The 18869-nt window shown below is 45.6% G+C and overlaps 1 pseudogene; it reads left to right on the top strand.

Moving 5' to 3' along the window:
* Positions 1-13367: 13367 nt before the first annotated feature.
* Positions 13368-13485, top strand: LOC126210626 (5S ribosomal RNA; annotated as a pseudogene).
* Positions 13486-18869: the final 5384 nt, after the last annotated feature.

Here is an 18869-nt window from a genome sequence, read left to right as displayed (position 1 = left end):
CCGGTCCGTGCGCACAACCGAGGTGCGAATCGTAGAACGTAGGCCTTTTGACGGCAGGTGTTCCCTGCCTCGGTGACATTAGTTTTACGGTCATTATGCCTCTGTACAAGGCGTATTCCTATGTCTAGCGTTTCCTCACCCAATGCTGAAGACAGCATCAGAGGCTGTAAAGACTAGGACAGCAGGTTGAAACTTAGACTAGTTCAGCAAGCCGATCTGTTTATCCGTACAAACTTTGATTCATAACATCATCAGCTGGCTGGCTAAGATCGCAGAGGCATAGATTTTGGTTGCCGATTTTTCTACTTGTTTGTGCAATATTTGGAGATATTCTGGCCCCAGGTCCCAGGGTTTTATAGCCTCCTACCTCCAATATCAATGGACAAAAACTTTTTTTTCCCCAGTCGTTGGCTTATATCCTGCCCTGCATAATAGGAATGTCGTATGTGAACAGTATCTGCCTTGTAAAGGACACTGCTTTGCAGGACAGACTACACGTCAGGAGCAAGAAACTGTTTTCCAGCCACTTACACAAAGGCAGCCCTTCTTGAGAGGCAGATTGTGGGTATCACATCGGCCTGCTTTATTGAACTGTACTGTAAGGGCATCAAGTGCTGATGAGCTTGGCTGGTTAAAGTTTGAGATGGACAGAGGTGGTAATGGGCAGAGAGAGGGGGAGGACGAAATGGATAGAGAGAGGGGAGGAGGGAGAGATGCATGAGGCAGGTGGAAGGCGTAGACGTTTAGTGGACAAGTAGGAAAGGAAGAGGTGGGAGATCGAGATATAAAGAGAGAGGGGGGAAATAATGTGGAGGGAGGGAGGGGTGGCATGATATCATCAGAGAGAGTGGGTGCAGGAAATGTACAAAGAGTCCATTGTTGAACCCATATGTGTGCAAAGCAGTTGGGAAAATACTTGCTTTCTACATGCATAACTGGTCTGACAGAGAGCGTGAGCAGCTATCTGCGGCTGTCCACAGGTGTTCCTGTAGTATATGGGAAGGTTTCGTCTTTCAGTGACTGTGGGAGAATACAAGATGACTTGGAAAAAATTTCTAGTTGGTGTGTTGAGTGGCAGCTTGCTGTAAATGTAGGAAACTGTAAGTCACTGCACACGAGTAGGAAAAACCGTCCCATAGCGTTCGAATATAGGATGAGTAGCGTGCTGCTTGACACACTCGCATTCATCAAATATCTACATGTAACACTGCAAAGTGATATGAAACGAAATGAGTATATACGGACAGTAGTTAGGAAGTGAAATGGTCGAATTTGGTTTATTGGTAGAATTATGGGTAAATGCTGGTAAGGTAAGGTAGATGAGCATCTATAAAGAAGACAGCATATAGATCACTAGTGCGACGCAATCTTGAGTACACTTCGGGCGTGTGGTATCCCTGCCAGGTCGGATCAAAGGAAGACATCGAAGCAATTGAAAGAGCTACTGCTAGAATTCATACCGGTAGGTTCAGTCAGCACGAAAGTATTATTGAGATGCTTGGTGAACTCCAGTGGGAAACCTTGGAGGAAAGACGACGCTGTTTCCGCGAGGCAGTACTGAGAAAATGTAGAGAAGCGGCATTTGAGGCTGACCACAGAACTATACTACTGTCGCCAACCCACATTTCATGTGATGACCACGGAGATAAGACGCGAAAAAATTAGGGGTCGTACGGAGGTATGTAAGTGTATGTACAGGGTGGTTATAATTAAACTATCGTTATTTGAGAGGGGCTCGATAACAAACGAATGACCGTAAGAAACGGAACTTCGCGGAGAGATTTTTAAGGACATGCAGAAAGGAAATAATGAATAAACCACTGAAAGAAGCAAGTTTTAATTTCCACATGGGAGGGTAACATAAGTTAACTCGTACCATGCATACGTTCCAACTAATAAAAGTTGCTCAATGAAACCACAATGTGTACCCACGACAACTTGGAAGCGCGCGCTAGAGACTGGCTTACAGAAACTCGAAACATCTCATCTGAGATTCTGGACCATGAAATGTTCAGCAGTCGTGACACAGCTCCTGCACTGCTTGTAGGTCGCATTTTGCGTCCGGCATTTTCGGTAGTGGTAGCAGCATCTTCTTCAACAATTTGAGGTAGAATTGTCCGTCGGCCTCTCACAAGAGTAATTCCCAATCGCCATTACATTGTAACTTCCGAATCTTATTCTTTAACCCCGGTGCGGAAAGAGGACCTCTCCGTATTTGTTTAATGAGTCGATATTCTGGACGAGCAGCAACACAATCGCTATTGTTTCGAGAAAATAGCTTTACGAGTAGGGTCCTGCTCGGCTTGTACAGACTCATGCTGCCTGTCTGCAACAGTAACGCACACTGATGCTCGTGTTTCAACCCTACGTCGCCGTACCAGTACAGGTGCCTAACAACATGTCATGACACTAACACTAATATCAACGTAGGCCATGGAGTATTCAGTCCGAAGATCATTCCTATAGAGTTGGGTACCCAAGCGGGAAATATTTTTCCGTCTACATTGACTCAAGAAACGAAAGTTTAATTATAGGCACCCCGTAGTCCTCCTCAGCTGAATGGTCAATGTGGCTGTCTGCCATGCAGTGGGCCCTGGTTCGATTCCTGGCCGAGTTGGAGATATTCTCCGGTTGGGGACTGGGTGTTGTGTTGTCCTCCTCAGCATTTCATCATCATCGACACACAAGTGGCCCAATGTGGGATAAGCTGAAAAGACTTGCAACTCGGTGGCTGAACTTCCCCTGGTAGGGACTCCTGGCCATCAGTGCCACTCGAACATCATCATCAGGATCATCGTAACCTTCCATGTAGATGTCGATGCAGATGAAGTTAAGCAGTGGGTTATTTGGTAAGCGTGATAGCGTTACGGAGATGTTTAGCAAACTGAAGTGGCAGACTCTGCAAGAGAGGCGCTCTATATCGCGGTGTAGCTTGCTGTCCAGGTTTCGAGAGGGCGCATTTCCGGATGAGGTATCGAATATATTGCTTCCCCCTACTTACACCGCCCGAGGAGATCACGAATGGAAGATTGGAGAGATTCGAGCGCGCACGGAGGCTTTCCGGCAGTCGTTCTTCCCGCGAACCATTCGCGACTGGAACAGGAAAGGGAGGTAATGCAGTGGCACGTAGTGCCCTCCGCCACACACCGTTGGGTGGCTTGCGGAGCATAAATGTAGATGTAGAAGGACTGTGTTTCGATCGCCACCTGAAAAGTTCCAGCAATGTAAAACACACCCAGCAGCAATCATGTATTCGCATCTTCTCACCTCTTGGAGTTTCTTTTCTTTCTGTACCGAACATAGTAAATATAAACCCACATACGGATGAAATCTTAATCGCACAGGCGCGGAAATACAGGATTGTCAGGTTTTGTACTACTCGGTAACGGTGGGTATGGCATAACAGTTTCAGAATCCGCGAGTTTAGCATATCATGTTTTATTTGTGCATTGTGTTCGGACATAGACGTTAGCGTAGTTACCTGTAATTATGTTCTGTAATGTGATTCGTATTCAGCTGGATTAACTATGTGTTTGGAACAGTAGACATTTTGTTTGTTTTCTCTCTGATAACAGCATATGTATGATAATGTATAATGTATATATGTACATTTGAAAATAACTGTTAGGTTCAAACTGGACAACAGTGATAAATAAAGAATATTAGTCATATATCATACAGCGGCAGTATAAGCACGTAATATTCAGTTAGTTCTACATTTTAGAAATGATCCAGGATTAATGACGAAGCTAATTGATTAATCTAGATTCTGTGTGTTCAACGTGTTAGGTTTGATACGAGACTCCAAGGAAAGTTCAACGCGCAGCTCGCCAATAACCGGACGCCCTGCGTTAAGGAGAAGCTACGAACGAAAACTTGGGTAGGAGTTCAGTTTCTGGCTCAACTACCAACTTTCTTCAGTGTTAAATCCTATTTAAATTATTCGAGAACTGTGATCAAACTTCCACGTAACTTAAGAGACGACGCTCGCTCTACATCTTAAGCTCTAAATTCATTTGAAATTTCTTGCTTAATGAGGATGCTTGTAATTCTCAACACAGCGAGAAAGTGTATATAGCGAGGGGATGATTAAATTCCTCGAACGTCGACAAGTTTTCTCCTTCTTCGGCGTTTGTCAACGCGGGAGGCAAAATTAATTTATCGTGCCGAATGCGGCCCTCGCCTCATTCTACTATTGTCACATTCTTGTCTTTTCTTATATAGTTAAAGGTATTTCTACGAGATGGCTCGTCTCGAAAACATTCTGTTACAAAGATATGCATTTACAGAGAAGCAACGATGGAAATCTTTTTGAAGAGTAGGCGTCTCTCTACACAATGTTTGTCGATAGAAATTCGTGAGCTACTTAAAGACATTACCCATATTTAATACGCGGATGTAGTTAAACAACAGTAGTACAGACGTTGAACATACAGGCGCTGAATACTGTACTCGCTATGGAGATATGGCGATTCAGATCCAAGCCCAGCCATTCAGATTTACATTTCCCGAAGTGTTGTAAGAGGTATGCGATGTATGCGCTGCCTGCAACAGGCAAGACTTAGGAGAGTCTCTGACCAGAGAGCAGTATGTAGTTAGTTGTTGCTTGTCGCTAGTCGGCATCAGTCTGCAGTAGTCGGCAGTAGTCGACGGTAGTCGGCGCGTGTCTGCGCTTGTGTGCAGTCTGCTCTGGTCCGGACTCTGGAGGATGAGTATTATTGTAGAAGGTAAAGAAGCAGCCTGGCGCATATATAATAATGTATGTCAACTGTCATTCAATTTCTTTTAAAAATTCCCCAATAATAATTTTTATAATATAAAGTAATTTTTTAAAAAAAGCATTAATTTCAATTTAAAGATTTTATTCAATGGGTTATCTTTCCTTTCATGAATCACAAAGCATAGGCCAGCACTGCACGGAGCTGTGCCGAAAATTTTTTATGTAAGAGCAGATATATTTGAGGTTTTTATTGAGGTAAGAATTTTTGCTTTTTTTTTATTCAGAATACAGGGCCGTGGCGCAGCGCTGCTGTCGTCATAAAATTTACCAGGTTACTGAATTTTTTTTATTATTTTCGTGTTTAGGAATTTTTCTGCTTCGAACTTAATATTAAATGAGAAAAGAATTTTGTGGTTACATTAAATGTGAATGCATTTCTGCACGGAGATTATAAATGGGAACCAATTTTGTTCAGAAGTAATAATATTTAAAAATTCATTTTTTATTATTATTTCCATGGGGAGTTTACATCTGGTTCATTTATTTTTTAATATTTTTGTGTGGAGGTTACACTTGGTTCATTTATTTTTTAAATATTTTTGTGTGGAGGTTATCTTGGCGACCCTGCCAGGATGTCGCCAAGTGTAAACTCCCCCCAATATTTAAAAATAAATGAACCAAGTGTAAAGTCCCCACGGAAATAATAATAAAAAATGAATTTTTAAATATTGTTACTTCTGAACAAAATTGGTTCCCATTTATAATCGCCATGCAGAAATGCATTCACATTTAATGTACCCACAAAATTCTTGTCTCATTTAATGTTAAGTTCGAAACAGAAAAATTCCTAAACACCAAAATAATAAAAAAAATCAGTAACCTGCTCAATTTTATGACGACAGCAGCGCTACGCCACAGCCCTGTATTCTGAATTTAAAAAAAAAAAAGCAAAAATTCTTACCTCAATAAAAACTGCAAATATATCTGCTCTTACATAAAAACATTTCGGCACAGCTCCGTGCACTGCTGGCCTACGCTTTGTGATTCATGAAAGGAAAGATAATCCATTGAATAAAATCTTTAAATTGAAATTAATGCTTTTTCTAAAAAAATTACTTTATATTATAAAAATTATTATTGGGGCATTTTTTAAAAGAAATTGAATGACAGTTGACATACATTATTAGATATGCGCTAGGCTGCTTCTTTACCTTCTACAATAATACTCATCCTCCAGAGTTCGGCCCAGAGCAGACTGCACACAAGCGCAGACACGCGCCGACTACCGCCGACTACTGCAGACTGATGCCGACTAGCGACAAGCAACAACTAACAACATACTGCTCTCTGGTCAGAGACTCTCCTAAGTCTTGCCTGTTGCAGGCAGCGCATACATCGCATACCTCTTACAGTGTCCATAAATCGCTCAAGGTAAACGTCGAAGCAATTCCTTTGAAAAATACACGACCAAACCAAATTCTTGCCCCATCCTAACCCAGTCATGTTCGGTTTTTAATGACCAAGCTCACAAAGGATCACATTTAAACTAAATCTAAATTAAACTCCTCCCGCACAGGCCATGAAGGACCAAAGGCACCGACTGGCCGCCGTGACATCCTCAGCCCACAGGGACATGGAGGGACGTGTGGTCAGCACACCGCTCTCACGGCCGTATGTCAGTTTCCGAGACCGGAGCCGCTACTTCTCAATCAAGTAGCTCCTCGGTTTGCCTCACAAGGGCAGAGTGCAGCCCGCTTGCCTACAGTGCTCGGCAGACTTGAAGGTCGCCCATCCAAGTGCTAGCCCAGCCCGACAGCGCTTAACTTCGGTAATCTGACGGGAACTGGAGTTACCAGTGCGGCAAGGCCATTGCCAGGAGCACATTTAGCACGTTCTAGAATAATTAAGGTTCAGTCGAATTTAGTTCCAAAGGATTGTATGTCATCTGGTTCAGCCGGCCGCGGTGGTCTAGCGGTTCTAGGCGCTCAGTCCGGAACCGCGCGACTGCTACGGTCGCAGGTTCGAATCCTGCCTCGGGCATGGATGTGTGTGATGTCCTTAGGTTAGTTAGGTTTAAGTAGTTCTAAGTTCTAGGGGACTGATGACCACAGACGTTAAGTCCCATAGTGCTCAGAACCGTTTTTTTTCCATCTGGTTTCTGACAGTAGGCTCTATAAATATGAGAGGCGCGGTTACATAGTGTGTACAAACTCTTTCCATACTAGAACTATGTGAAGTACTAAGCATGTCACAGTGCTCTGTCTAAATGGCACTACATTCCCTTATCATGGGATTTCGTTCTATTGATCAATACAGGCAAGCAACAACAACTGCTACACTTCTTCCATCAGTAGCCCCAGGCAGGCCAAGAATTGGAGCCTAAATCTGCCTAAAAGCGGACAGGAGAGTAGTAACGTCCACAGTTACAACACTAAACAAACAGCGCATCGCTACTCATTATCAACGCAGTGTGCAGCTTAGAAGGGAACTGAACGTGCAGCCAGTGTGGTATATGCATACGAGTCCAAGTCTACTGACGGCGCTGTTAGCGCCTGCTGAGTACCCAGAAGCAAACGACAAGACCTATACAAGCTGGATCCACATACCATTATTATAACTTGTGGTGTCACCGCCAGACACCACACTTTCTAGGTGGTAGCCTTTAAATCGGCCGCGGTCCGTTAGTATACGTCGGACCCGCGTGTCGCCACTATCAGTAATTGCACACCGAGCGCCGCCACACGGCAGGTCTAGAGAGACTCCCTAGCACTCGCCCTAGTTGTACAGTGGACTTTGCTGCCCATGGTTCACTGACTGCATACGCTCTCATTTGCGGAGGCGACAGTTTGGCATAGCCTTCAGCTACGTCATTTGCTACGACCTACCAAGGCGCCATATTCAGTTACTATGAATGCATTCTGAACAGATAATATTGTGAATCATGTACCGTCAACAGCGACGTTCCTCATTAATGGATTGAAGTTAATTATCAAACTAGTTATGTCCGCTTTCTGAATTCTCATTCCTTGTCATGTTCCAGACCTCACGTCAGTATAGTTCTTCCCTCCTCACGCCAGCCTGCGTGAGCTGAAACGCGTGCATTTCGGCCTCCAGTTGTAGCACGGTGTTGGCTCTTCTGCCAACACAACATGACTGTCGGTATGATTTCCATTCTGGAAGCTCTGCTGTTCGCACAGACGACCACAGCAGACACAAGAATCACCATCTCTGATACTACATCATTCCTACAGTTGATTAGCGACCATCGTAACTGTTTTGCTAACCCCGTAGTTCCAGCAATTATCGGCGCTGTGTTTCGGGTGCAGAGGAAATATTTCAACAAAATGATGGAATGAACGAGAAGCCTCTCTGGGATTCTGGAAATAAACAAGTTGACGTCTTAACAAAGCAGTCATCTCTACATGGAGCTATTAAGTATAGTAAACTCCCTCTCACACATATGACACCCATGCTCAGAAAGCTGTTGCCTTCGGAATGGCGAAACGAATGGTCGTGGGTATCTAAAATCAAACGCATTCACTACGTCGAAGTTTATACCACGATTTCATGAGTGCGGTGGTACAATAAGACACAAACATCAAGGAGCTGCACGACAGTTATACTACGGCTGAAATTGAATCATTGGAAGCTCAATCAGCACCTCTATCGGCTCAGGTTCCACCCCTTTGTGTGTTTGCGGAGCAGAAGAAGATGCAAACAATAACTACATTCCTACAGTGTCCTCGGAACACGTCATATAAATGCATTTCCAAGTAATCTTCGGGTTCTTGGTCGTCAATTCTAAAGCAGCCTCCAAACATTGTTGGCATCTAACGATATAGCATCATATAAAGTACAGTCTGAGTTCTTCAACAGTGCCAAAATACCGATATGCTCTCTGCACTGCTAATGTAATGCTCTTGATAATTAGAGTGCAAGGGGAAGAAGGAAGGACAATTAATGGAGTGTATTCCCACGTGCTACTAACAAGGGAACCTCCCCATCGCACACCCCTCAGATTTAGTTATAAGTTGGCACAGTGGATAGGCCTTGAAAAACTGAACACAGATCAATCGAGAAAACAGGAAGAAGTTGTGTGGAACTATGAAAAAAATAAGCAAAATATACAAACTGAGTAGTCCATGTGCAAGATAGGCAACATCAAGGATAGAGTAAGCTCCGAAGCGCCGTTGTCCCGTGGGTAGCGTGAGCAGTGAGCAGTTGCGGAACGAGAGGTCCTTGGTTCAAGTCTTCCCTCGAGTGAAAAGTTTACTTTATTTATTTTCGCAAAGTTATGATCTGTCCGTTCGTTCATTGACGTCTCTGTTCACTGTAATAAGTTTAGTGTCTGTGTTTTGCGACCGCACCGCAAAACCGTGCGATTAGTAGACGAAAGGACTTGCCTCTCCAATGGGAACCGAAAACATTTGATCGCAAGGTAATAGGTCAACCGATACCTCCACAGGAAAACACGTCTGATATATTCTATACGACACTGGTGACGGCATGTGCGTCACATGACAGGAATATGTTGTCGACCCACCTATCTTGTACACATGGCGAATGGGTAAAAACATTCTTCTACTTTGCCCGATTTAGGTTTTCTTGTGGATGTCAGTTACCTCGTATCGGACGGACTGACTGATAATAACTGTCTGAAAATAAAAAAAATTAAAATTTTCACTCGAGGTAAGACTTGAACCAAGGACCTTTCATTGCGCAGCTGCGCACGCTAACCCTGACACCACGGCGCTCATTCATTCTCTTTCCTTTGTGTTGCATATCTTACGCATGGACTATTCAGTTTGTATATTTTGCTTATTTTTTTCATAGTTCCATACAACTTCCTCCTGTTTTCTCGATTGATCTGTGTTCAGTTTTTCAAGGCCTATCCACTGTGCCTACTTATAACTAAATCTGAGGGGGGTGCGATGGGGAGGTTCCCTTGTAAGCAGCAAATTGAATGCTCAGCCTGTTTAATGTATGTCACTATGTGTCATATATATATATATATATATATATATATATATATATATATATATATATATATATACTCCTGGAAATGGAAAAAAGAACACATTGACACCGGTGTGTCTGACCCACCATACTTGCTCCGGACACTGCGAGAGGGCTGTACAAGCAATGATCACACGCACGGCACAGCGGACACACCAGGAACCGCGGTGTTGGCCGTCGAATGGCGCTAGCTGCGCAGCATTTGTGCACCGCCGCCGTCAGTGTCAGCCAGTTTGCCGTGGCATACGGAGCTCCATCGCAGTCTTTAACACTGGTAGCATGCCGCGACAGCGTGGACGTGAACCGTATGTGCAGTTGACGGACTTTGAGCGAGGGCGTATAGTGGGCATGCGGGAGGCCGGGTGGACGTACCGCCGAATTGCTCAACACGTGGGGCGTGAGGTCTCCACAGTACATCGATGTTGTCGCCAGTGGTCGGCAGAAGGTGCACGTGCCCGTCGACCTGGGACCGGGCCGCAGCGACGCACGGATGCACGCCAAGACCGTAGGATCCTACGCAGTGCCGTAGGGGACCGCACCGCCACTTCCCAGCAAATTATGGACACTGTTGCTCCTGGGGTATCGGCGAGGACCATTCGCAACCGTCTCCATGAAGCTGGGCTACGGTCCCGCACACCGTTAGGCCGTCTTCCGCTCACGCCCCAACATCGTGCAGCCCGCTTCCAGTGGTGTCGCGACAGGCGTGAATGGAGGGACGAATGGAGACGTGTCGTCTTCAGCGATGAGAGTCGCTTCTGCCTTGGTGCCAATGATGGTCGTATGCGTGTTTGGCGCCGTGCAGGTGAGCGCCACAATCAGGACTGCATACGACCGAGGCACACAGGGCCAACACCCGGCATCATGGTGTGGGGAGCGATCTCCTACACTGGCCGTACACCACTGGTGATCGTCGAGGGGACACTGAATAGTGCACGGTACATCCAAACCGTCATCGAACCCATCATTCTACCATTCCTAGACCGGCAAGGGAACTTGCTGTTCCAACAGGACAATGCACGTCCGCATGTATCCCGTGCCACCCAACGTGCTCTAGAAGGTGTAAGTCAACTACCCTGGCCAGCAAGATCTCCGGATCTGTCCCCCATTGAGCATGTTTGGGACTGGATGAAGCGTCGTCTCACGCGGTCTGCACGTCCAGCACGATCGCTGGTCCAACTGAGGCGCCAGGTGGAAATGGCATGGCAAGCCGTACCACAGGACTACATCCAGCATCTCTACGATCGTCTCCATGGGAGAATAGCAGCCTGCATTGCTGCGAAAGGTGGATATACACTGTATTAGTGCCGACATTGTGCATGCTCTGTTGCCTGTGTCTATGTGCCCGTGGTTCTGTCAGTGTGATCATGTGATGTATCTGACCCCAGGAATGTGTCAATAAAGTTTCCCCTTCCTGGGACAATGAATTCACGGTGTTCTTATTTCAATTTCCAGGAGTATATATATATATATATATATATATATATATATATATATATATATATATATATATGTGTGTGTGTGTGTGTGTGTGTGTGTGTGTGTATTCTGGTGAATTTATACGTACGGCTGTAATATCCAAATGCGTTTCTTGTACAGAGTTGTCAAGTTCTGTCTAGATTATACTTACAGACCGCCACAAATATTTAGTCTTCCATTTGAGGGTTTTAGAACAACTCTTGCAAGTCATGCAGAAGGACACTATATTACTGACTGAAGCTTAGCGAAGCAAATTTTAAATATAATCTTAAATAATTTCGTCTCAACATCTCTTTATATTCTAGAGATGAACATTCAATTAAACTCTCTCGTTGCTAGTGTTCATCCCATCGTACGGAGTCTGCTGCTTTTTTTTTTTATTTCTCTGCGTGACTGGACTGCATTGTTATCTCTGCTGGGCAGTTAATTAATCCAAGGAAGGGATGCCGTGCACGCAGTGCCTGTCTCTGAACAGCGTAAATTCTACTCTGTGTGTTATCGTAATTTAACTGTGGAAAACGATGACGCTTATGTCCCACTTTCGAGTAGCAATATTTTCAATAATTACTTTACAGACACTACGAAAGTAATGTCTGCATGAAGCCGAATGCACAGTACACATTTACGTCCACTGACGAACGTAACTGCAGTACGCTACCCGCAGCGCACCTCATCTCACTGGCTCTGATGGTGCCACATGGCCAACCGCCTCTGCTACCCAGCTTGGGAACCTACTGCTCGTTCCTTACTCCATATGAACTGCAGTGCTGATACATTACCTCCACGTATGTGAAATAGCAAAAGAATGCTTCCAATGGCTCTGAGCACTATGGGATTTAACATTTGAGGTCATCAGACCGCTAGAACTTAGAACCACTTAAACCTAACTAACCTAAGGACATCACACACATCCATGCCCGAGGCAGGATTCGAACCTGCGACCGGCTGTGAAACAACTAAACTGAAAATAAAGTAAAATGGGCTCTTATCTGCAAATAAGCGGTACTTTACACACTGCATTTGTTCACATACCGCCGGTATTTCATCATTAATCTGCGTGCAGTTTACACATGCTGACTTCAAGGACGGTATTCTCACGTGTAATTCATCGTCTGAAAGCGAAGGGTCCAGGTTGGAGGAGGGAGTGTTACGCTGTGGGAAATGGTTTTGTATCACTCCCTGGGTATTCTTGTCATTGAGGAAGGCACAGTGGATCAACACAAGCATGCATCTGTCCTTGGGGACTTCGTTCACCTCTACGAGCAGTTCGTTTCTTCTCAGCACGGTGGCGACTCCCAGCAGGACAGTGCAACATGTCACACAGCTCGCAGTCTACGTGTGTGGTTCGAAGAGCACCAGGATGACTTTACGGTACTCCCCTAGCCGCCAAAGTCCCAGGATTAGAAGCCAATCGGGAATGTGTGGAACCACCTCGATCGGGTTGTTCGCATCATGGGTCCTCAACCGAGATACCTAGCGCAGCTGGGAACGGCATTGGATTCGGCATGGCTCCAAATCTGTGTCAGTGCCTTCCAGAAACTCACTGACCCTCCTCCAGCACGTCTCGCAGCGGTCCGCTATGCAAAATATGGTTATTCAGGCTCTTGACGGGGGTCTATAAGTTTACCAATGGTACAAGGACGTCCCATCACGTCCAATGCTGGGGTGCTTGCTAATATCGGAGAGCTCTGGCAGTAGTGGCAATATGTAAGGGAAAAATGAATTGAAGTTTGTGTTGGGGAGGGCACTCAACTTAGGTAGTACGTGCAGCAATGTTGACCATAGTGCTGTGATGGTGTAATGGTTAGCATTTCTGCCTAACGAGCAAAAACAGCCGGGTTCGAGTCCACCGGCACGGTAGCTCAGCGTGTTCGGTCAGAGGGTTAGGTGCCCTCTGTAATAAAAAAAACTGAGTTAACCGATCAACAAAAAACATAAACGGATGTCTTACGAAGTCCGCCCCGAGCAGAATCAACGATCAAAAGCGAACAAAATGTGATTTTTAAAAAAAAAAGTCCTGGCCGCAGCACAAATTTTAATGCATTTCATCTGCTTCGATCATTATCGTAGATAACAACACGTTAGTTAATGATATATTTCAATGAGAAAATTTAAGTTTCCAGAAAAAAATAGGGTGAATTATTCTAACACATTGGGCAACGGCCTTGCCGCAGTTGATACACCGGTTCCCGTGAGATCACCGAAGTTAAGCGCTGTCGGGCGTGGCCGGCACTTGGATGGGTGACCATCCGGACCACCATGCGCTGTTGCCATTTTTCGGGGTGCACTCAGCCTCGTGATGCCAATTGAGGAGCTACTCGACCGAATAGTAGCGGCTCCGGTCAAAGAAAACCATCTTAACGACCGGGAGAGCGGTGTGCTGACCACACGGCCCTCCTATCCGCATCCTCATCTGAGGATGACACGGCGGTCGGATGGTCCCGATGGGCCACTTGTGGCCCAAAGTCGAAGTGCCTGCCAGTGCCATTCTAACACATTGGGATACACATGTACACCAGAAGCTTTCACGTCAGCGTGCAGCGCGCAGCGTGCAATGCAACTGTTTGAACGTTGCGGCTGGCAGAGTTGAAAACGTGACGTTATAGCCACGAAGAAAATGGTTCAAATGGCTTTGAGCACTATGGGACTTAACTTCTGAGGTCATCAGTCCCCTGGATCTTGAACTACTTAAAACTAACTAACCTAAGCACACTACACACATCCATGCCCGAGGCAAGATTCGAACCTGAGACTGTAGCGGTCGCGCGGTTCCAGACTGAAGTACCTAGAGCCGCTCGGCCAAACCGGCCGGCTGTGAAATACCAAAACTGAAAATAAAGTAAAATGGGCTCTTATCTGCAAATAAGTGGTACCTTACACACTGCATTTGGTCACATACCGCCGGTATTTCATCATTAATCTGCGTGCAGTTTACACATGCTGACTTCAAGGACGGTACTCCCACGTGTAATTCGTCGTCTGAAAGCGAAGGATCCAGGCTGGAGGACGGAGTGTTACGCTATGGGAAATGGTTTTGTAGCACTACCTGGGTATTCTCGTCATTGAGGAAGGCACAGTGGGACAACACAAGTATGCATCTATCCTTGGGGACTTCGTCCACCTCTACGAGCAGTTTGTTTCTTATCGGCACGGTGGCGACTACCAATCCCCTAGCCGCCAAAGTCCCAGGATTAGAAGCCAATCGGGAATGTGTGGAACCACTTCGATCGGGTTGTTCGCATCATGGGTCCTCAACCGAGATACCTAGCGCAGCTGGGAACGGCACTGGATTCGGCATGGCTCCACATCTGTGTCGGTGCCTTCCAGAAACTCACTGTTCCTCTTCCAGCACGTCTCTCAGCTGTCCGCTATGCAAAATATGGTTATTCAGGCTCTTGACAGGATTCTATAAGATCACTAATGGTACAAGGACGTCCCATCACGTCCAATGCTGGCTGGGGTGCTTGCCAATATCGGAGAGCCCTGGCAGTAGTGACAATACGTAAGGGAAAAATGAATTGAAGTTTGTGTTGGGGAGGGCACTTAGCTCAGGTAGTTCGTGCAGCAACCTTCACCGTCGTGCTGCCGTGGTATAATGGTTAGCATTTCTCGCTTCTGGCTGATTTCAGTAATCACGGATGTAAACTTTGTCAATCAATGCTAAACAGTAATGATCCATACATACGGAAGCTACCAGCAAACAAGAAGACCTGGGTTAGAGTTCCGACCACAGCACAATTTTAATTCATTTCGTCTGCTTCGATCATTATGTTGGATAATAACAGGTTAGTTAATGAAATATTTCAATGAGAAAATTTAAGTTTCCAGACCAAAAATTTGGTGAACTACTCTAACACATAGGGAAAGATACACGTGTACACCAAAAACTTTCGCGTCACCGTGCAGCTGCGATGCAACTGCTTGAACTTTGTGGCTGGCAGAGTTGGAAGCGTGACGTCTTAGTCACGAAGACTAACTTGTGCCGATATGTGCAGAGGAGCATCAGAGAGTAAAGTGACACAGCTATGGGGATAGACAGTAGCACCTGTTGTTTGTATTAAATTATGTTTTTTTTATATTTTTTGATTACAAGACATTATATTTTAGAAACCCAAATTTCAAAACAGTACTTGGTAAAAAATATTTCTCATTCTACGTTTTATCAAAAGTTTTCAAAAATCATAACTTATGACTTTAATGGCTGGGGAAGGGGGTGCACCATATGGTTCAAAAGGTGCGTTGCCACAGCAAAAATGTTAGGAAGTAAGCACTGACATTATTTGTGTCATAAATGACACACAAACAGAAGTCAGTCCATCAATGGCTGGACAGTCCTAGAATGGCCTTCATCTCGCTTCTGGCTGATTTCAGTAATCACGGCTGTGAACTTTGCCAATCCATGCTAAACAGTAATGTTCCAGACGTAAGGCAGTTACCAGTACGTCAAAAGCGGGCTTTAATTGTAACTGTACGGAAACTCAAAAGCATCGCCACGTCACCATCTTTAACCCTAATAGGTGTCAATAACTCATATACATTATCGCATCAAAAGTATACGCGAACTTGTTAGTGGACATTATTATGGCGTATGAGCAGGCTTCGTTGTAATGACAGCTTGAACTCGGCTGAGGATTCTTTCAGTGAGGTGTCTGAATATTTGAGGATGAATGGCAGTCCTTTCTTAGACCATGTAGTGTGGAGCGAAGTTGTTGTTTTAACTCATCCCACAGGTGTTCCATTTGGATTCACGTCGGGACTCTGCGCAGGCCAGTCAATATCAGGAATGTTTTGTACACAAAAAAAAAAAAAAAAAAAAAAATATGTGTGAAATCGTGTGGGACTTAACTGCTAAGGTCATCAGTCCCTAAGCTTACACACTACTTAACCTAAATTATCCTAAGGACAAAAACATACACCCATGCCCGAGGGAGGACTCGAACCTCCGCCGGGACCAGCCGCACAGTCCATGACTGCAGCGCCCTAGACCGCCCGGCTAATCCCGCGCGGCTGTGCACAAACCATTGCCTCAAAGACGCTGCTTGATGACACGGTACATTTTGATGCCGATGTAAACAATCATAGTCTGCGAGTTGTTCGTCTAAAGTAAGCAGTCACAATGCTTTAAAATGTATTCTTATCTGTTTTCTTAAGTGCAATAAAAGGATCACACCCTGACTACCAGAAACACCCTCATACTGTAAAACCAGACAGTCCCTACTTCACCGTTCGCGCTACAATGGTGACGTGTGATGTTTCCCAGGCATTCACCAAACTTAAAACCTTCCATAGGATTTCCTATCACTCCAAATCACTCGTAGCCAATCATCCACTGTTCAGTGTCATGCGTCGCTTAACATTGCCTACAGAAATGTATGGCGAATGTGGAGTTGCTCGACCTTTGCACCCCAAGCTGTTCAACTCCCTACGCATAGTCAGTGTGCCAACAGGACAGCTGGCATCACTTTGGTACTCGTTAGTTATTGATTTCTCTGGTTTCGTACGATCTTTTTTCCAAGAACCAACGGCAATATTCGACGGTCCCTCTGCGTCAGTACATGAGCTTTGCCTGATCTTGACTTAACTGTAGTTGTTCCTTTACTTTTCCGCTTCACAATCACTTTACCAACAGTCAACCTGGGCAAGCTTCAGAACTGTTGAAATGTCCCTCAAGGATCTGTTACTCAGGTGACATTCAATGACTAGTTTACGTTCGAAATTAGTTTATCCTGGCTGACCCATTCTGCTGCTAATGGTTCTCTACCGACAACACAGAGTTCGTCACCTCCTTTTATAGTGACGAGTACGCATATCGTGAGACTGGTGATCAGTTCCACATTACGTAGGTGTGCCAGATACTTTCGATCAAATAGTGTGCCATCCCCAAAATACTGAGAATTCTAGCCAGTACAATGGTATTCGGTTCCGAATAGGTAATAATAATGACTTCAACAATAGATATTGCATATCGATAACCTTAATGCAAAAATAGACGTAAATAGTGGTGTTGATATCGCTCTTAACCTTTTAATCACGAAATAAACGTCTCTGCGAATAGCTGCAGATTCCCTGGCATAGTTGCATATCAGTGTCGGTTCAAATGGCTCTGAGTACTATGGGACTTAACATCTGAGGTCATCAGTCCCCTAGAACTCAGAACTACTTAAACCTAACTTACCTAAGGACAACACACACATCCATGCCCGAGGCAGGATTCGAACCTGCGACCGTAGCGGTCGCGCGGTTCCTGACTGTAGCGCCTAGAACCGCTCGGCCACCCCGGCCGGCTATCAGTGTCGGATTTTATCCGCTAAGTGAATATTACTGCAGATTTCCGTATCCTCACAGGGCTCTATATATAGTTTCATCATTTCTAGGAAGCCTCGGAAGGGTGGAAAAAATTTGGTATAGAACCACCTATTAAGTTGTAAACCGCTTGTTAATCGTCGTATGTTAGAGGTATTTACCCCGGTCCTGCTCCAAGTTGGTTAACGAAACGTACGGGCCTTACTTGCTTCAGAATGTCAGTATCGTTCTCTCCCTCTCGAAACGAGAGCAGCAGTGCGAAGCACAGGGTGAAATTTCAAAACAGCAACTTGCCGGCAGAGTTAGGTAGGATGTGTTGGGACCACCTGTCAAGAGGGGCTCGCCGAGTGTTTCTGGAACGGGGGAGAGCCCCATCGTCCTCGTCAGAGTGGTTTCGTAGTACGCAGCCGCCGCACCAGGGGCGCGCGCAAACTTTTATGTGCCACAGTGGCTGACGCGCGGGCGGAGTTGGCCGTATTACGTCGGCGGCCACTCGTAACTCCTTTCGACAAGGCAGGTGTGTGCGGCGGCCGCGCGCGCTGTTAAACATTTCAAGCCTCTCCCGCCCGGCCGCGGACCGACCGCACCGCACGGCTTACCCGCTGCAGGTGTTTAATGGAAAGCCGCCGGCCAGTGGCCGTGCGCCATAAAGCCGACACCGAAACACCATTAGCATAACTGCGCTGGCCCCATTCAACCGGCTCGGCCGTTTTTACACGGCACCACGGTCTGCCTGCGTTCCTACATACCCCGCACTCGTCTGGCAGCGCTGCCTGCACGGAACCGTGCTGTAGGTCCTCATTTTGGATGGGCGTGGCCATTGTCGCACGTGGGAACAGGCATGTGCTCGCGATATACCATTGTCGCCTCGTCGACACGGTTACATCCTTAATTTTGGTCATTAGGGTTAAGCTTCCGGTCCTGCGTCCAGTCGCAATCGAAGTGGAAAGTTTCGCAATATCGCCGCCCTCCCCCCACCCACACATACACACACACACACACAAACACACACACACAGGTCAGTAGTTTTCAATGAACGTAGTGAAGTGTCATCAGTTCTTATCGCTGCAATCGGTACTCAGTTTGCGACATCCTAACGGTGTCGAAACATTCCATTGTTTCAGTAATTGTAACCCTGTACTGCTATCGCAGCGACTGTTAACAGGACCAAATTCTGCAACAGCTGCGGCAATTTTCAAATATTCACTGGTACAGTTCTTTTTCAGACTCTGTGAATACTGCTGTGGGCAGCTGAGTACAAACACGAGGAAATGATGATATACAAGACGGATTTATGAACATTTATGTAAAAAAAAAATGATCAAAATAAAAATTTCATTTCGTTTAGTCTGCA

The sequence above is a fragment of the Schistocerca nitens genome, chromosome 1, assembly GCF_023898315.1.
Source record: "Schistocerca nitens isolate TAMUIC-IGC-003100 chromosome 1, iqSchNite1.1, whole genome shotgun sequence".
Taxonomy (NCBI): Eukaryota; Metazoa; Arthropoda; class Insecta; order Orthoptera; family Acrididae; genus Schistocerca; species Schistocerca nitens.
Note: the sequence above shows the minus strand (reverse complement) of the source record. Positions and strands in the feature narration are given on the sequence as shown.